Here is a 16,841-nt window from a genome sequence, read left to right on the forward strand (position 1 = left end):
ATTCATACGACAAACCAGGAAATCTTCAGAATTGGCTTAACAACAACATAACTATATATTTGCATAGGGGCATATTCTGCCACCCTCATTCACACTGAGTAGTATCTTGCCCATGGGCTCATGAACTGCTCTTGGGGAAAAGTGCTTTTCAGTGAGACTAGTAGCATAATTTCCCTCAGCCTTTTTCAAAAAGCTGATTATGGAAATACATATTTATAGACTTTTGAAATGTAGATTATAGACCCTCTAAATATACATTTAGGGACTTTAATGACACAAACACCTGTCAGGTATGGTTTAGATCAGGGGTGGGCAAACTTTTTGGCCCGAGGGCCACATTGGGGTGTGAAACTGTATGGAGGGCCGGGTAGGGAAGGCTGTGCCTCCCCAAACAGCCTGGTCCCCACCCCATCTGCCCCCTCCCACTTCCCGCCCCCTAACTGCCCCCCTCAGAATTCCCACCCCATCCAACCCCCCCGCTCCTTGTCCCCTGACCACCCCCTCCCAGGAACCCCTGCCCCCAACCGCCCTCCCGGGACCCTACCCCCTATTCAACCCCCCTGCTCCCTGTCCCCGGACTACCCCAACCCCTATCCACATCCACGCCCCCTGACAGGCCCCCTGGGACTCCCACACCCTATCCAACCCCCCCTGTTCCCCGTCCCTTGACAGCCCCCTCCAGAACCTCTGCCCCACCCAACTGCCCCCTGCTCCATCCCCTAACTGTCCACCGGGACCCCCTACCCCTTATCCAACCCACCCCCCTCCCGCCGCCGCTGCACCTCCCTGCTTACCATGCCACTCAAAGCAGTAGGAGCCTGCAGCCCTGCCGCCCGGGCAGACCCAGCCATGCTGCCCGTGCTGCAGCGTGGCTGCGGGGAAGGGGGGACCGCAGGGGAAGGGACAGAAAGGAGGCAGATGCTAAATGAATAGAGAGAGGGGAGATGGAATCAAAGAGGCAAGGTCCAGGAGGTAGGTTTTCAAAACTAGGAGGGCAATTTTGAACTGGAACCTGAAATGGCTGTGTGAATCAGCAGAATTTATTGAAAGTACTAGAAGATCTATCTTAGCTCTGGCTCCTCAGTGAAAAAATGGTAGTCAGGGTTAAACGTGGAAGTAAAGGACCAAATTGGAAGATGCTGTTCATAGTGGTGTAAATTACAAATCTGTGTAATGGAAAGAGCAAAATCATCAATCTGGTGTAAATTACATGCTGAGCAAGTAGGTGGAGATCTGGGTGTAGAAATAGGACTGGGTAAGAAAGGAGGAGGAGCTGCTTTATCTTGTACATTCCAGTTAGTTGCTTTTCCTACTACAATCCTACTCTTCTTACTCCTTTGGCATGTAACTTTCTCACACCTACTGATCTGTTACTTGCCTTCCCCATGGGTTAGAAAGAGCAGAGGGTTCCACCAATGGTAGGATCTTTTCACAGAGAGGGAAGACAGAGTGTGGGGAGCAGAACTATAGAAATTGGGCTGTTTGTTTATTTTTAAATCCGACTGTACTAATTTATATCACCGGTTACTAGCACATGGCTTCATGGCCTCTCTCTCTTGTCACAAATAACAAAAGCAGTGAAAAGTATGTAGAAAAATAATGGATTCATATTTTGTTAAATGGCCTAATAATTTAATGCTCTCCAGAGTATTGGCAAATCAGAGCTGAAGGCAAGTTAGGCAACAACTTGGGCCAATCATTTTGATCACAATATTTATTAGTCATCCTCTGTTAGCCTCCTCCTTTTGGTACTCTTCATTACTTTTAACTGTTTATAGAAAGCACTTTTACCGATGCTTTTTGAAAAAAAGCAGAAGAAATACGAGCAAACACCGTCATTACGAGCTGAAAATACCACTTCATGGTCATCAGTTTAAAAGCTATTACAATCAGCTGCCTCTTGTGGAATGAGAATAAGCTGTGGCTCAAGGCACTTGAAATCAGAGATTAGCAGGATTGTGCACTTCCATTTCGAAACAGGGGCCACGCTACCAAACAGCTTGAGTTCCTAATTAAAAAGGGGAAAAATATAATTCCTGAATAAATTAGAAGGGTGAAAATGAACTAAAACAAATACCCCAAAAGCATGATGGAATGGCATTTTGTAACTCTCTGCCTACCCCACAAATGCTTGCAGCTGGCTGTTATGCTCTAATGATTGCATCTCATTCTGTTTTGCCACTTGGCTTCTCCTCAGCTCCTGCCTGATCATATTTCTAAATGTCACTCACGTTTATGCAGGCCAATGCACAAAACAAAATTAATTTAACTAAGAATGGCACATTAATATTATTACTTTTGACAGCATGGAAAACTTATTAACTATAGCATGTCACAAGGCTCTTCTCTGAGTGAATAGTCTAAGTACAACATTGAGAGGAAATGTAATACGTTTGAAGGAATTTTTTTTTTTGATTACCAGACATTGTAAGAAGTCAAATAGGAATGCTTTCCCATAATTATGGTAAAATTATGTGTCTATTGTAGCCACTCTAAAGATAATCTTTGTCCTATTCTGAGAGGACAAGGGAGGCCATAGTACAGTGCCATTGCTTGATTTAAAGATATCTCTTATAATAAGTATGTGCACATTACTGCTTAGTTAGTACAGTTCTACTATCAAAAGATTGCCTGGGATTCTGAAAGCAACTGTAACAGAGATTTTAGACTGGAGATTGACATTATACCACACATCATAAAATGTACAAGGCCAGTAGCCAGCCGAGCACTGTAATTAAAATGTTTGGATTCTAAAAGCTTAAGAATACATGTGAACAAAGCTTTATTTTGTACACACAAACCAGCTCCTAGTACATTATTATTTTTTGTATTACAGTAGCACCTAGAGGTCTCAGTCAGGAATTGGTGCTCCACTGTGCTAGGTGCTGTACAAAAATGTAGCATAACTAGATTTCCGGACTCAATGACCTTACAATCTTGATTAAAGACAAAAGCAAACAGATAGATTAAACAAACCAGTGTTGTGGGGATAAAGGGAAGGGTGGATAGGGTTATAGTAATACAATTATTTATAATTGCTGGTAAATTCTGCAAAATATCCCAACAGCTCCGGCTACATCCATTCCTCCAGCTGTGAAGATTCCAGAAAAAGACTATCAAGAGGTTTTAAAATCCACAAATCCTCCAGCCTCAGTATGTCGTTTAGAATGAAACACCATGGGTGTGTCTGCTTCCAGCACAGCAGGTCCTCCCTAGCTGCACACAAGAAAGCTCTGGTTCAATGTTACATGTTTAAAAGAACAGCAACTGCAATAAAGAAGGTTTGGGAGCCTGGTAACTAAGGGGTAACTTCCAGCAGAGGGAGAACACTGGTACCCTGAGTCCCTTCAAAACTCAAGAAACAGCAGCTGGAGAGCCAGAAGATGACCAAGAAAATTAAAGAGGATGAAAAGCAAGAAAACAGCATCAAGGAGGCCAAGAAACCTAAAATGGTGTCAATAGGAAAGAAAGAGTATGAAAAAGAGACCACAGCAAACCATGGAACTTTCAGTACTCTTGGAGCTAAGATGGTGGCGCGCAGCCTGAAAAGGACCAGCGCTGCTGGGACTGAGAAACCTGGGAAGGGGGCTTGGCACTGCAAATGAAGAAACCATTATGGATTTAGACACAACTCTCACAGACATTAAAACATTTTTTAAACTTTATAAATATTGCAGAAGTTGTACACATACTTCATTTAAGGTCTTATTTGTACTGTATGAAGTCCAATAAAGATATTTGAGCAACTCTCTCTCCCACATGACTCTCCAAGCATACCGAGATCATATCAATTTTCTCTCTCCACAAGTTCCATCTGAGCTGTCTGTGGGAAATGGGGTCTCCAGTCACGGATCCAATCTATGGAACTCCCTCTATGGCTGTTTTGGATGCGTGGTGCAATGCAGATTGCTATTAAGATGGGTAACATCTTGATCATTCTGCCCATTCTTTTTCACAACTTCTTCTTTTGTTGGTCAGTTGATTTAAAGGAATGGCTGTTTTTTTTGTAGGAATCAGCTCTAGCTTTCTTTAATTTTATCTGAAGTTTGGACCCTGTCCCATATACTATTTCTGGAGACGAACACTTTAGTAAACTGATGCACAAGATTAGTTCCACTTAATTAACAATTGCATTATTACTTGCTTCTTTTCCAAAAGTATTTTCCCATATATACTTCCTCTGTTTCATTGCAGCTGTGTCCAATCTAGGAAGGGGGACAATACTTCTGTTTGTGAATAATACCAAGCTACAGTCACTCCTTTTTGATGATATAGTATCAGGGGGAAACTTCCTGACAAAAATGCATTAGGGCAGTGGAATAGGATTGCAAGGAAAGACATGGAACCCCCTTCACATGCAACATATACAACAAGACAGGACCAGAATACTAGCAAACGTACAATAGAGAACAATTCTGCAGCGGTGAGAAATTTGACTGGATAGTCTAATAGGTTATTTCTATCTCTGCCTTCTATGATTCATTTGCTACTTGAAAATTCAAACCTTAGCCAGGATCTGGTGACATAAAAGCACATTTATTGTATACCTGTGTGTTCCTGTAGCAATCAGTATCAAATATTAACTGACACTGTTCAGTCAATAATAGATTTAAAAAAAAAAATCTGGGTAGCTTTGTCAAATGTCAATGAGATGAAACATCTCCCATTGTAGAAATGGGGCAAAAGCATTAGCTTTGTTGCGTATTTGGATAACTCATGCAAATGCTGAGGTTTCTTTAGGAAGGTTTTGATGCACATTGTAATATATAGGTTAATATTCAAAAAAGTAATATGAAAAGTAAGAAAATGAAGGAAATTACATCTACAATTACAAAAAAGAAAACCATGGTTACTAAAGGAAACTTCCTTGTGTGGGGAAATGTACAGCATTTATTTTGCGTGGTATAGCACTTTTAACAATTGGGTCTACTTTCTGTACAAAAGTGCAAACGAAAATTAGATTAATCAAAATTGATTCAAATGTCCTGCCTTTCACAGAAAACATCATCAGAAGAAATTAATGTTCAGCCTGACTGATTAATATAAAAGCCTCAATGAACCAAAAACGTGCAGTATAATGTGAAACTAATTTCTGGCTTGGGCACTAATAGACATAGACAGTCAGGAGAAGTAAGTTCAAGATATTAGGGTACTCAGATGATAATGCATTCAATTTTCTGAACTGGCAGCAAGGCCAGGCATCAACAACAAAGATTCCTCAATGGATTTTAAAAGTTGTTATGGAAGATAAGGAGAGGCAGAACATAAAGAACTGGGTATCAGACTATGTAGAACTTTAGAAGACTACTAGAAGCACTTTAAATTATACCCACAACTGATTTGGGAAGTAATGGAACACATGTAGCCAGCCATCCAACCCACTTAGAAGGTGGGCTGTCATGTTCTGCACCAACTTTAGCTTCTATAGGTTGGAAGCCCTATAAATTGCACATTACACTAACTCTGCTGGGAAGTGCCATAGGTATAGATTTCTGTGACAAGGTCTGTGTTGAAGAAGAAAGAATGCAGTACCATGGTCAGCCACAAATGAAAAAAAGGCACTCAAGACCACAGCTGCTCTCTGGCATTATTTCTATGTTTGTAAGTGCAGGTGCAATCCTTAAACTGAATCTTCAGGCCCACCAGCATCATCAGGTTAAATCACAGTCAGTTCTCTCCCATCCAGGTCCAAATCCTCACTCAGAACTGAGAAGCACAGAGACAGTACAATGTGGATTCAGAAGGAGATCAGAGCTGCATGTCACCTGCATATGGAAGACGGAAGACTACAGCCCACAATGCCTTGCACTCTGTCCCAGCAGCCAGCAAGGGTAATGGGATGGAACCCCATGGCAATATATATTCTAAAGCCTCTTTAAAGCAGATTTCACTCTACACCATGTCATCTCTGAAGGAAGAAGGAGGGGACCCCTTCATCCATCCTTCTATCCAATCAGAGCACTACAAATGAGTCAACAAAACGTCATGGTCAGTGGTACTAAAGATTGCTAACAGAACTAAATCAATCATATTGGAGGCTTTATTGGTTTCTTCCACTGTGGCTAGATCAGAAAAGATAGATATGTTTCTGTGCCATACCCAGGCCTGCATTTTTAACATACGCACAATGAGAATTCTCTCAGCAGAGAACGATTCACAAAAGTTGGATATCCTGACCAAAGAGCCATCATGAAAGAGCAACAGCACCTCAAAGTACACAGGCTAAAAAGTGCAACTAAGCTATCACTATCCAAATCACATATGCAGAATGATGGTACAATTCAAAAATAGCCAACCAGGATGAGAAGTTAGGAGATCAGTCTAACTTTTACTACATTCTCCAATGAGGAGGGGAGGCGGAGGTGTCAATGATTTTAGTGAGCGAGAGAGAAAGTTGAGAAGGGTGTTGGTTTGACCTTCACAGATTAGTCTAGTTCTGAGAGTGATTCCAGTGTGAGAAACCCAGATGATACAGATGGTACCATACAATTCAAATTGTTCTTTACCACCTTTATAAATGTATGTTCTGAACTAATGTACAGAACAGCATTTATATCCATCTTTTGTTTTCTTAAATATTTTCTCTGTGAACCCCGTATGTGCTACCTGTGAATATCTGAGAATGATAATTAGTATTATGAATTTATTATTCACCTTGATCTTTTTGACTGAAGTTAAAGATTCGCTATAATCAGTCCTACAAAAAGAGATTGCGTGTATGTAACACACACTGCAAAGTCTTAAAACCTAGAGATGTCAGTCTCTTACTAGCATGGCAGGAAGGAATGCATAAAATCCTGAAACAGAAATTAACTGGAAGGAGTTTTTCTACACATTATTATTTATATTATGTATAACTGATTAGTGCCCAGTCAGGACTAGGGTCTCACTGTGCTAGGTGCTGTATAAACACTTAATAAAAGGCTCCCCTCAAAGAATTTATATTCGAATTTAAGACATGATGCAGTCAATGGTCTTTCTAGGGGTACAATAACAACAAATAAGTGTAACAAAGATGAATGAAAGGGGAAAGAAAGTATGAGAGTTATAGCAATAAGGACACATGATTACAGAGACCAGTTATGTGCATAAGTAGATGGATCCAAAACAGTTTTTAAGATACAAAATAGGTATTAGTAATCCCTACAGGCCTTCCATCTCTCACAGAAAGTAAATAGGAAGGGGTTAATGGAAACATGACAATCTCATACACTAACTTCTTGCAATCTAACCTTTTAAAATGGTACAGTAATTGACAGTAAAAGCCCAATACACAACGGTTTACAATACTGTGCTGTGTTTTAGACTATAGCCGCAATTTTTTTAAAAAAAGGCAATTCGTGCTACCAGTACCTACCATAGCTACAGTATGAAGTCCTTCAGCTGCCAGTTAAGCAAGATGTTAAACTAAACTGAAACACAAAAGGTTCTGAAAAGAGGCTAAATGGTTACTATGGTAATCAATGACATGGTCTAAATTGGTGTTTAAGAACTGCCAGAAAAAAGAAAATGAAGAAAATGACTAATTTCCCTTTTTCATGGACTACTACTCACAAACCTTTGACTTTAACCTTTTCAAAAATGCATTTTTATGAAGCTTCTGGAAAGCTCTAGTTCTCCACAGAGAGGACACAGCATGGATAGCAGGAACACTGCAACACCAATGTGCCTCAATTTTTTATTTTTTTTTTTGAGTGGACCAATTTCTCCTGTATGAAAGCTGGTATTTCCTCATGTCTATTACAATGCAGATCTCCATGCTGAGAGACTGCCAAACAAGGTCGCCAATTATTGACACCTATGATGGGGTATGATACTATTTAGATACAAATATCTGGCTCATGAACTCAGTTCATCTAACAGCAATCAGATAATGACTTTTGTCATTTACTGACGTGGGGCCAGAATCTAACCACACCCTGCATGGGTTTGCAAAGCTTGTGGGGAAAGGCATGGAGTTCCCATTTCTTCTTGGACTCCTGTTAAGGGAGATGACCAGAATCCTTTTGAGGAATGCAGTTTCTGCTTCTGGACTGTACATCGCAGACATTGGTTGTCTAAATAAGGCTGGGAAAGAGGGACGCAGGCAAACCCGTAGATACAAAAGAAGGGACACATATCCACTGCCCCTCCGCATCAGCCACCAGATGTAACAGAGCACAGAGTGTGCTGCAATCTCCTCCAGGGTGCCAGAGCTGCTGTTACAATGTGTGCACACCAGGAGACCCCAAAAGAAATTGCAGCTGACTAGACCAGAATTCCCCCTGCAGCTCCACAGCAAGACACCTCTCTAAAGCCCTCTCCCATGCATCTCCACCATAGAAGGAAGAATCTTTCCCTTGAATTGGATTTCAACCAATGTAAATGATTGGCCTACCAATCATCTGAACTAAAGACCTCAAGGTAATTGGTTGGCAGACCACTGCCCGTCCCTTAGCAATCCACGCACTCTGTAAACCTTTTAGAAAGAATTAGCTGAGATCATTTTGACCTCTCCCACCTTGTTTCTAAGAAGCTTATAGAAAAAACTGTATAACATTCCTTTCCAAATGCCATAGCATGTTAAACATTCAAGTTTAGTGAACCTGAATTATCTATTTCCTCTATTCTCTGTCCTGTACTTCAACATGAAAAAAAAGGAATTTGTTTAAAAAAAAAAAAAGCAAAGTTTCTCTCTGCTATTCGTACCTTTCTTGTTGTAACTCCATTTTGCTCCACTGACCTTCTGCACACTTGTCAGGAAGGTACTCTGTCTGGTATTATTCGTTGTCAGGAATGTACTCTACCTGGTATAATTCTTTTTTGTATATTGATTGGTAAAAGAGGTTTTAACACTAGCTGCAAATATATCGATGCAGGGAAGAACTTTTTCAGCAGATTAGCTCGAGATACATTTCTACATGTGGAAGTCAAATGGGTAATTAACTTGTTTCTGACAAATAAGAAACACATGGGTTTCTGACCTCAGAACACACTCTGTTCAGCCTGCTGCCCAGAAACAGAAAGGCCCCAAACAGGCAGATTTTAATACCATCACTGAATATTTGGTTTCTTTTCTACTGTCTTTGCTGGTATGCTTAATGGCTGTATCTCCATATAGTCTGAGGTGAATCTAGACTAGACACACAAATTGGCTTTTGTTCCCTTTTGATTTCAATGAGCCAATTAAATCCCTCATTTATGTCATAAAAATGCCCATGACCACCATATGCACATTTCTTTCCAGAGCGGGAGTACAGAAAGAGGATGCTACTTCAAGGAAGGTGTGTGGTAGGATTACCAACAGCATGAATGTGAAGGGCCCTGAAGGAAATATATAGTTCTGCAAATCCTGAAACAAAAGTTCCAAGCAGCAGCGTTTACCTCCCTATTCATCTCAGTGGGGTGTTATCTCTGAAGTTAAAACATTTCATGGTGCAAATTTCCTGGTAAACAGCAACTAATTTAAGTGATGGTGATTTTAACATCCAGCTAAGATGCTTTTCCCACAAACCTAAACTGCCTCGCAGGTTCCAAAAGCCCCAACTGTCCCCTATCTCTCCGGCTGAGAAATGATATAACACAGCATGGTGCATTGATAATACAAAATTCTGCACCACCATGACAATTTTAAAAATGTAAAATAATTTTAATATGTAATTAAACACCGCAGTGGAAAACACAGAAGTTCATTTTCATATTCAGTTAAATAAAAACTTCAATTTTAAAAAATGTGCCTGGCACGGTGGACAGCATCTCCATAGGGATAATGATACTTTCCTTTGTAAAGCACTATATACAGAGCTATGTAAGAGCCAAATATTAGAGATGGAAAAGGCCTATTAGATCATTTGTCCTTCTTTTATATAACAGAAAATGACTAGTGAAGTGAACTGCTCTTTGTATAAATGACCTTAACTCTCACTTACAGAGTTTCTGCACCGGGCATTCAACAGACTAGATGGCTTAATTGGCATCTTCCATCTTTAATTTCTATGAAGCTTGCTTGAGTGTTAAAATAAGAAGTCCCGCCTTGAAGCCCAAGTTCTATCTCCTCATCTTCAGGTACTGATGGTCCTCAACACAGCAGAACCACTGTGAATGGAAGGGGAAGGATACCAGTAGTCCACACAAAAAATCTCTGCAGTGGGTGCTGGCAGCCCTTCTCCCCAGGGAAGGGAGTTATTAGGGTTGTGGAATTTACTCCAGGCCTTAATGGCTCTGCTCCTGCTCTGCTGTCCAGGAGGAAGATTCTCTCCTTCCCCCCACAGAGATCCCAATCAGCCAGTTGAGTTCCTTGGACTGGTCACTGGGGCTGCATCTGGGCCTAAGTGCAAATATTGTCAAAATGTCCAAAGGAAAACAAATTAATCATGTGCAGTAAATGAAGGTGACATTCAAAAAGATTCACAAAGCAATAAGCATTAAAGAAGTCTCTCTGGTCCACTGTACTGGAGTGTTAACATCCACATGATGCATATAAAGTTAGTGGAAACAACAACATCTGGCCTATGCCACAGAGGAGCAAACTCCTTTCAACACCTTTTTTTCTACATTCTCTGCCCAAAATTTTACATGCCAGAGTTGGTGCAGGAAAACAGTCCTTCCATCAATTCCACTTTCCAGTCATGTGAGCCTGAAGAATATGTTATATCAGCAGCAATTATGCACAAAGACAGCAGGAGTAAGGTAAAATGGATTCTGGGCATGTAGTTCATGCGTAATGGACTACCCAATATCAGGCAATCATTGAGCAGAGTGACCCTGTTCTTTAAAACTCGCATAGTGCATAACAAATCCTTATATAGAGACTTTTGTCTTTCAAGGGCTTTAGCAACATTAACTTATTAATCATCCTTTCCCAAGAGAGATGGAAAAAGATGGCATTCAAATTTGACTGGGTCATGAGAGTAGAAGGAAGCTTCTAATATCTCATTAAATCCTCTCCCTCTGACTTCTTCTGAGATACTTTTAGGAAGAGGCTGAGAAGCACAGAAGAACTTTGTGGACAAAAAGGAGGCTAACTGCTCATCAGACGCTTTTCTCCTCTGTGATAGTACTGTTCATTAAAATGTAGTGCAACAACTGAATTCCATGTAAAGGGCGATAAAACAGGATCTTCATGCTAAAGTCGATTGAGGTCACTTAGGTGACTCTTTCAAAGTGATTGCTCAGGACTGCTATTAACACACTTTGGAATACATCTTACTTCAGGGTCATAATTTAAAACATTATGAGCATTTCAGCATCTGACTTCACATCTACTTAATTGCCAATTTATCTATAATTCCACTTAGTGACAAGTTGTTAGGACCCAAAAAACCTAACTGATGTAGTAAGCAAATAAATTACATGATATTCCTCATATAATGGATATTATAAATGAACAGACTATATACGGATTTTGCTTTTCAATGATGAACATTACATTCTGCAGTTATTATATGTGGAATATGCTATAAAATGTCGCTGCAGTAATCTAACATAATTACATTTGTCCATACAATTTTGGCCAATTCCTTAGGATTTTATCCTATTTTTATCATGTTTGGTTGTAATTAGTAGACCAGGTTGCTGTACCATGCTCATGAGCACTAACAAGACACAGGCCTGGGTCCACTGCTGTACATCCAGCCTAGGTAAACTCTATTCTTGTCTTTGTAGTGGCAGTCTTGTAGGTAGTAACGCTGAAGCAAAGGATGGTGTTTGATGTGCACATTTGAAGCTAAAACCCAGATTGATTCAGAATCAGAGTTAGAACCTGAGCTGTAGAAGCTGTAAGGATTCAGAACACTAGAACCCAGGTCTTCAGCTGGCTGACTTTTCCACCCCACCACCCGGCAGCCATCACAGAGCTGCGATCAAAGCACTATAAACTCTGGGCAACTAAGCACCACAGGAAGTGCTGCACACAGAAGACCCAACTGACAGCATGCCCCATGACCTCTGATGGGTCCAGGTGCACTATTCAAACACAGAATAAGTTTCAGGAAACTGTCTGTGCAACTTGGCGGTATTTGGCCTGTTGCTACCACAGACCCGCCTATTGTTCTGTACTTTGGACCCTGGCTCTGTTCTCCAGCTCTGACTCTTGGCTTGATCCCTGGCTCCAGCTACAATTTCTGACTAGACCCCGACTCTAGTGCCAACCGTTCGTTTGACTGTCAGCTCCTGACTCCTGGTTCTACCCACTAGGCCAGACTCCCCATGACCTGGGCATGACAGGAGCAAGTTGAAAGGTATTGTTATTTGCATGCATGCATGCATGCATGCAGTAGAAGTTTGCTATTAGCCTACCAAACCAGTCTCTCTCGCTCTCTTTTTCCTCAACTACAAAATATCCAGACTCCTTGTATCTTCATATAAAGTAGACTACCATTATTTTAAAATGTTTCCTCATTTGTAAGTAGAAAACAGTATTTTGGGAATATCCTAAGATCCTAAATCAATGAAGGCTGTTCAAATCCTGAGGGCGCAGCCGCCTTAATCTTTGGAGAGAAGAACAGGGCACCAAACATAAGTTATTCCGTCCTCAGAGCAAGCTCTGCCAGAGATTCTCCTGAGTCACGTCTTGCCATTAGGCTGTTTGGTATCATCACTGCAGAGTTAGGGAGCAGATTGTAACATTGCTGATAGCTAAATGCCAAGAAATAGAAAATATAAAACAAGGAAATGTCCTGCAAAATAAATCTCTCCAAACCATTTACAGATTTCTCTCTGTTGTTCTTGGAGAGATTTAGGTTCCAGAATTAGCATAAGCAATGAAGTTTTTCTGAATCAGGCTCAACATAAGACTCTTTGGATGAAATCCATTGCATAGAACCCAAATAACTGGGTTAGGTGGTCTTATCTTCCTTGCAGTTATAACCCAAGTGTTGCCCGTAACTTGAGTCCTATCCCCACACACACAAACCTGTAACTTGAGCCTGGTGGAACTTTTAATTCAAGTTGGCTAGCCCACTGTAAGCACAGGCTACAGCCTGAATTAGCACAACTCATCAGCTGCTAGTACAACCACTCTTTGCCATAATCCAAGCACTCTGTGTAGCTCAAGGATTAATTCTCACTCAGATTAGGCTAACTCAAGAGGAGTCAACTTGAATTAACTCTGCAGTGAAGAGGTAGCCATAAATGTGAGTGAAGTGCTGAGTGGTTTAAGAAGTGAAATCCAACCCCTATAACATGGGGCCAAGAGGTGGGGGGTAAATACTGATTATCAACATAAGGAAAGAAGTTCAGAATTGCCTTTCCCCTTGTCATTGATCTCACCCAAGGGGACGGGTGGGGAAGGATTGTTCCCCCACCACAATTCCACACGCAGAGGAGACCCTCTGCATGCTAATTTCCCCCTACCAGGTGAAAGGGAACCTTGGCTAAGCCTCTCACTGACACTTTTAACAACACAGTTCAGAAAGCACCTCTACTATATTAACTACATCCAGATATCTCCTGGCTTGTTCCTTGAATTCCTGCTTACCTCTCTTCTTACTACATTTTGAAAACATTATATGGTGCTATAAGGGAGGTACATTATGACACTTTTGTTTGCAAAACACAATACAGTATCACGCTAAATTGCATTGTATTGCACTGCACGTTGCATAAATTGGTTAGTAAAGAACCCATAAGTGATTTTAGACTAGTGAATGTTTTCAAAAAACTCTTATGCAATCACTATAGCATTATTATCCTCATCTGAATAAGTCCTTTAGAATCTAAATGGAGAATAACAAAATCCATTCTGAGGAGACTGTGTGCAAGGCTCATCTTTCAGAGATCTGCTAAGAACAGTGCAAAATCCAATATTCTTAAACAAAGAGCTCTTCTCTTCTGGTCTTTGGAGGTTTGTATAAGTCTGTCATGGGTGTGGGAAAGGAGAGGGGGGAGCAAGGCGGAAGTAAGGTCTGAGTCTATTGCGTGAAATAGCTTACCTATCAAATGCATCACAGTTTGCACAACAACCCTCCCCTCATTCAAATCACTCCTAAAATCCCACTTTTTCCATGATGTCCATAAGAAATGAGTTTAGAATAATTAACGACAACAACAAAAATGCCACAACTGGCACGGGTGCCGTGATAGCTTTGTATACTGCAGTGCTGTCTATTGTCAAAAGGACAACTCTCTAACATTAAGAAATCTAAACTTAATCTAAGCCTTCAGCTAACCTAAACAATGATAATTTTCCACATTTATTGGAAACTCACATGAATAGATGTGGCATATAATCAGAGATATAAAAAGAAATTGGAAATTTACTATTGGAGTGTATTTAGTGGTTGGATTCAATCATCCACAAGACAAAATATTTTTATGCAGTAGGAAATTTTTCCATGTCAAATTGCCTAATGGTTATAAAAGGAAATCGTCACATAATCATAGTTGGAAACCAAACCAAACTAGATTATACACAAATGGAAATTCTCCTCTGTACATATGATACCTGGAATATAGCCAGGAGCGATTAGGCAGCAATAGAGAAGAGAATTAAGCTTAAAATGAATGAGAAATGGGAATTATTTGGTCTTTTGATGTATGTGTTTGAGATTTAGGGACCTGATTTTCAAAGGGACAAAAGCCCTGAGCTATGCACAATTGCACATCTGACCTGCATGCATAGCAGCTATTATCTTTATTTGTTATTCATATTGTGATCACATCTAGAAACACCAATCAGGATCAGTTCCACATCATGCTTGGTGCCATACAAACTTAGGGTAGCACCAAAGACCTTGCAATCAAATTTGAAACTGCTGCAGTGAGTGAATACAATGAACAAAGAGAGAACAATAGAGGGAGGATGAGGGAAATGATTCATTCTTGGGGTTATTTACCCTAGCTCCAGGCATCTGGGGAAAACATTCTTGGGGGGCGATGTTGAACCAGCTCTGCCTGGATCCTGCAGCAGTGGTTCCTGTCCTGTGTGGCTGGGTCTGGCTCCGGCTCCCTGCTCCAGCCCACTGCCTCTTGCCATTCCTGGGTTTAGAGGATCCTGTCACAGCATCACCAATATGCATGTCTGTGTACAGGCAGGGCCCTCCCACGGCTATGCTGTCCTGTTCCCTTCCTGGCCCTGGTGCTGCTGGACATGGAGCTTTACCTATTGAGCTGGGCCTGCGCCTGGGTGGGGTGGTTTAGGAAATGATATGTTGACAAATATCTTTCCACCATGCCATTAAGGGTTTGATTCTGGAAAAAGCTGAGCACTCTCAGCCCACTGATGGGAGTGGAGGACACTTAGTATCTTGCCGGAGTCTTCACCTTGCAGGATCAAACCACAATGGAAGAAGGTAGGGCAATGAGATAAGAGACCAAGTGAATAAATAGGGAGGGGCAATGTTGTAAGAGGCTTTACATGTGAGGGCAAAAACTTAAATGTGAACTGGTGGGAACCAATGAAGGGATCCATTAGTTAGCACAATGCTCATGCAAATATGATATCCGTATGTGCATATGGCCAGTTAGATGTCTAACTTCTATGCCTACATACAAATACCACATTTGTCAGTGCAATTGTGGCCACTGCATTTACAAATAAAGTGCATTATTACATGCAGCCCTAGGCTTTTGCCCTTTTGAAAATTAGGTCCACAATGTACTTTACATGAATTATAATATTTATTAACTTCCAAATTCAGGAACAATGTATGTTTTTAATTAATTAGCTTCACCTTTAATAAAAAGCCAGTCAAGTCAGAAGTCTGCAGTGCAAGTATTTGACTGACAAGGGTTGCATGCCCTGTAGAACATCTGTCCGTAGCAACTTTAACATCATTGTGTATTAGCAGTGTGTGAACTTTACCAAAGAACAGAGGGACTAAGTCAGATATTACTGCGGACATAACAGTCTGTTGAACATGTACTTTCCATCTGTCACATTACAAGCTAAACCCAGCACTAACCTGTATTATTTTACTGGCTGTCTGCACATGAGAATAATAGTTTGTTTAAAAGGTTAAGTTTTTGTTAAAGAGGTAAAGGTTCAAATACTTTTCATGCATCATTTGGCTTATTTTATGCTTTTTGAGGTGCAGTGGTGTGAGACACCAATACTGTCTGATTGTAGCTTTTATTGTGACAAAATAGAAGTCATGAGATAGTGAAGTAAAAATCTGATTCCTTGGCATTCATGACACTTACTACAGATTGGAGTGATCAAATACACACTGGTTTAACATTTTTCTGACTCTCCCGTGTGCACAGACTTTAAAGAAGAGTTACCCAGGATCAGGCCCTCTTCGGGTAATATGATTCACATACTTCTTTTGATCTTTGCTTTAAGACCGGGATAGAAATATGCCACAATACACGGCTACTAATGTTACATACTTTTTTAGTAAGAGAAACCTACGAAAGATGTGATGACCAAGAAAATGCCACAGAAAAAAATCTAAATGCAGCAGTGATTTTCAAATGAGTATACACCAGAAAAACAGAAACCTGTTGGCAGATACAGTCATCAAAAGCTAACACAGAAAAGGCAGAGTGTGAAATACATAACAGAAGATCTGAGAAGACACTGGTGATGAAGATATAAAGAGGGAAGGAAGAAAATTTAAACCAATATATTGTTCAGAACAGGGGTCTTGAATCCAGTATTCAGCTTTTCTTCACATGGATTGGGGAAGGATTTTATCCAGAGGTTGCCCCTCTAATCATAGAAAACAAGGTTGGAATCTAAAGCAATTTATTGTCTAAACTAGACAATAAGGAAATCAGACTCAGATTCATTCTAACCTCACCAGAAAACTGAAACATGCTGTACATTCTGTCTATTATGAGTGGGAAGCTATTTATTATCTGATAATCAAAATGAAAACTAATGTAAAATTTAAGAAAAAATGTTCTCATGATAAGCAAAA

The 16,841-nt window shown here is 40.5% G+C and overlaps 1 protein-coding gene across 7 annotated transcripts in view; it reads right to left on the minus strand.

Moving 5' to 3' along the window:
- Positions 1-16,841, minus strand: part of SYT1 (synaptotagmin 1) — a 482,297-nt gene that overhangs the window by 82,739 nt on the left and 382,717 nt on the right. The window lies entirely within an intron of this gene.

The sequence above is a fragment of the Chelonia mydas genome, chromosome 1 (genome assembly GCF_015237465.2).
Source record: "Chelonia mydas isolate rCheMyd1 chromosome 1, rCheMyd1.pri.v2, whole genome shotgun sequence".
In the NCBI taxonomy this organism is placed as follows: Eukaryota; Metazoa; Chordata; order Testudines; family Cheloniidae; genus Chelonia; species Chelonia mydas.